This window comes from Chelonoidis abingdonii, chromosome 8 (assembly GCF_003597395.2).
Source record: "Chelonoidis abingdonii isolate Lonesome George chromosome 8, CheloAbing_2.0, whole genome shotgun sequence".
Lineage (NCBI taxonomy): Eukaryota > Metazoa > Chordata > Testudines > Testudinidae > Chelonoidis > Chelonoidis abingdonii.
This window is the reverse complement of record NC_133776.1, coordinates 58,232,854-58,236,504: the sequence shown is the minus strand read 5'-3', so window position 1 is coordinate 58,236,504 and position 3,651 is coordinate 58,232,854. Positions and strand designations below refer to the sequence as shown.

The 3,651-nt window shown below is 46.6% G+C and overlaps 1 protein-coding gene across 12 annotated transcripts in view; it reads right to left on the bottom strand.

Annotated features, from left to right (window-relative positions):
- KIF1A (kinesin family member 1A) overlaps positions 1–3,651 on the bottom strand; it is a 522,969-nt gene that overhangs the window by 226,181 nt on the left and 293,137 nt on the right. The window lies entirely within an intron of this gene.

Sequence of the window (3,651 nt, the reverse complement as noted above, 5' to 3'; positions counted from 1 at the left end):
TGGAACGGTGAACCGCGGGAGCCGTGATCGACCAAACCTGCAGATGCGGCAGGCAAACAAACGGGCCCAGACCATCTTGATGCTTACCCTGGCGAGCCACGTGCCAAAGGTTGCCGATCCCTGCACTAAGCCCTTCCACTATACAGTGACACCTGCTGGGAGCAGTCAGCGTTACATACGGAAATCCCTAGGCCTAGTTCTCGAAATGGGTTTGCACTACAACTCTTCTGTGACAGTGCTGGGTCTGGTTTCGTAATTTGTCTTTTGCCTGTTGCTTTTGAAGGCCCTGTGCTAAGTCCTGTGAGGCTCCTGCAGGCTCCGCCTGTTCATATACTGAGCGTAAGAAAAAAGGTAACCCAAACTGATTTGAGCCAAACTCTGCTATCAAGAGAATCCGAATCTGAAACTGAATTTCTGTAGCAACACAGAGAGGTTGCTGAGTTCCACCCTGGTGAAGCCTGTATGTGCACCTTGAGGGTTATTGGAAGTGCTAGCCAAAATGTTCTATACAATGTGTGAGATTCATCAGCCACACTATTAAAGGCTCATTCACCTGCACATCTGCTAATGTGATATATGCCATCATGTGCCAGCAGTGCCCCTCTGTATGCAAAAGAATAAATGGACACAAATCAGACATCAAGAATTATAACATTCAAAAACCAGTCAGAGAACACTTCAGTCTCCCTGGCCACTTGATTACAGACCTCAAAGTCACAATACTCCAACAAAAAAAAATGTCAGAAACAGACTCCAATGAGAAATTGCAGAATTGGAATTAATTTGCAAACTGGACACCATTAAATTAGACTTGAATAAAGACTGGGAGTGGATGGGTCATTACACAAAGTAAAACCCATTTCCCCTACTGTTACTCACACCTTCTTGTCAACTGTTGGAAATGGGCCACCCTGATTATCACTACAAAAGTTTTTTTTTTCCCTCCTGCTGATTATAGCTCACCTTAACTGATTACTTTCAGGATAGTTAGTATGGCAACACCCATTTTTTCATGTCATATATATCTTCTTACTGTATTTTCCACTGCATGCATCCGATGAAGTGGGGTTTAGCCCACAAAAGCTCATGCTCAAATAAATTTGTTAGTCTCTAAGGTGCCACAAGGACTCCTTGTTCATTTTATTTAGTGCTGTCTATGCCATAGCCCTAACTGGTCCAGACCGCTCAGACAGCCTCAGTCCAATACTGAGTCAGCTGCTGCTTTAATAGAAAGGAGTCGTGTTTCTGTTGCTGCCATCTGCAGTTAGCTCTCAGCGATACTAACGAGCAGAGAGAAAAGGGCCTGGTAATTGGTCATTTCTTTTATTTTTTTGCTGTCTGCAAGTATGTTGTTTCTTTCAGACTGAGTCCTTCACCTACAACCTGGTTTCAAAGCCTACAGCTGAGCACTTGTCAGTCCTGTCCTCCACATTCACTGAGCATTGTGCTGTGTGGCCACATTCTGTTCTCAGTTACACCAGTGAAATACAGTGAGTGACTTCACTGGGTCACTTTGGATTTATACTAGTGAAACTGAGAACAGCCATTGGCCCATCAAAAGTCTGAGGACAGCAAAACAGTCTCCCTGTGGGCCCCTCTCACAGAGGCGGACTGTGGTTTAGCCGTGCCATCTCCACTGATGCTGCTAAATCCTCCGGTACTACTTTGACTATCACCCTGACTCAGTTCAGCCTGGGCTTGCCAGTTCTCTCTCCGAACAGACCTCCTGGAGAAGGTTCAAAGAAGAGCCTCTCCAACAAAACCTTTTTGGGGCGGGTCATTCCCAGTCAGTGAGACTGAGGGTTTGTCTACACTACAGCTGGCAAGTATGATTCCTGATGGACACATGATAGCTCTGCTTGAGCTAGCACATAAAATAGCAGCAAGGTCACTGTGGCTAGCTGCCTGAGGACAGACCCAGGATCCCCAGCCTGAGTTGTGCTCAGGGGGTTGCCTGAGCCACCCTCAGGCCATGGTGTCCAGGCTGCTAATTTTAGGTGCTAGCACAAGCAGAGCTAAAGCGTGTATGTCAGCCAGAGCCAGGAATGATACTGCCAAGAATGACCTGGAGCGGATCACTACAGCCTATGTGGCTCTGGGAAGAAGGATAAAGGAATTTGAGGCACAAGTGGTATTCTCATCCATCCTCTCTATGGAAGGAAAGACCCAGGTAGAGACCGTCGAATCGTGGAAGTCAACGAATGGCTATGCAGGTGGTGTTGGAAAGAAGGCTTTGGATTCTTTGACCATGGGATGGTGTTCCAAGAAGAAAGAGTGCTAGGCAGAGACGGGCGCCACCTAACAAAGAGAGGGAAGAGCATCTTCGCAAGCAGGCTGGCTAACCTAGTGAGGAGGGCCTTAAACTAGGTTCACTGGGGGAAGGAAACAAAAGCCCTGAGGCAAGTGGGGAAGTGGGATACCGGGAGGAAGCATCAGCAGGAGAGCGCAGGAGGGGAGGACTCCTGCCTCATACTGAGAAAGCACAACGATCAGCGAATTATCTTAAGTGCCTATACACAAATGCAAGAAGCCTGGGAAACAAGCAGGGAGACCTGGAAATCCTGGCACAGTCAAGGAATTATGATGTGATTGGAATAACAGAGACTTGGTGGGATAACTCACATGACTGGAGTACTGTCATGAATGGATATAAACTGTTCAGGAAGGACAGGCAGGGCAGAAAAGGTGGAGGAGTTGCATTGTATGTAAGAGAGCAGTATGACTGCTCAGAGCTCCAGTATGAAACTGCAGAAAAAACTGAGAGTCTCTGGATTAAGTTTAGAAGTGTGAGCAACAAGGGTGATATCATGGTGGGAGTCTGCTATAGACCCCCGGACCAAGGCTTTCTTCCTGCAACTAACAGAAGTTACTAGATCACAAGCCGTGGTTCTCATGGGGGACTTCAGTCACCCTGATATCTTCTGGGAGAACAATACAGCACTGCACAGACAAACCAGGAAGTTTTTGGAAAGTGTGGGAGACAATTTCCTGGTGCAAGTGCTGGAGGACCCAACTAGGGGCAGAGCTCTTCTTGACCTGCTGCTCACAAACTGGGAAGAATTAGTAGAAGAAGCAAAAGTGAATGGGAACCTGGGAGGCAGTGACCAAGAGATGGTCAAGTTCAGGATCCTGACACAAGGAAGAAAGGAGAGCAGCAGAATACAGACCCTGGTCTTCAGAAAAGCAGGTTTTGACTCCCTTAGGGAACTGATGGGCAGGATCCCCTGGGAGAATAACATGAGGGGGAAAGCAGTCCAGGAGAGCTGCTGTATTTTAAAGCATGCTTATTGAGGTTGCAGGAACAAACCATCCTGATGTGTAGAAAGAATAGTAAATATGGCAGGCAACCAGCTTGGTTTAACAATGAAATCCTCACTGATCTTAAACACAAAAAAGAAGCTTACAAGAAGTGGAAGATTGGACAGATGACTAGGGACGAGTATAAAAATATTGCTAAGGCATGCAGGACGGAAATTAGGAAGACCAAATCACACTTGGAGTTACAACTAGCAAGAGATGTTAAGAGTAACAAGAAGGGTTTCTTCAGGTATGTTAGCAACAAGAAGAAAGTCAAGGAAAGTGTGGGCCCCTTACTGAATGAGGGAGGCAACCTAGTGACAGAGGATGTGGAAAAAGCTAATGTACTCAGTG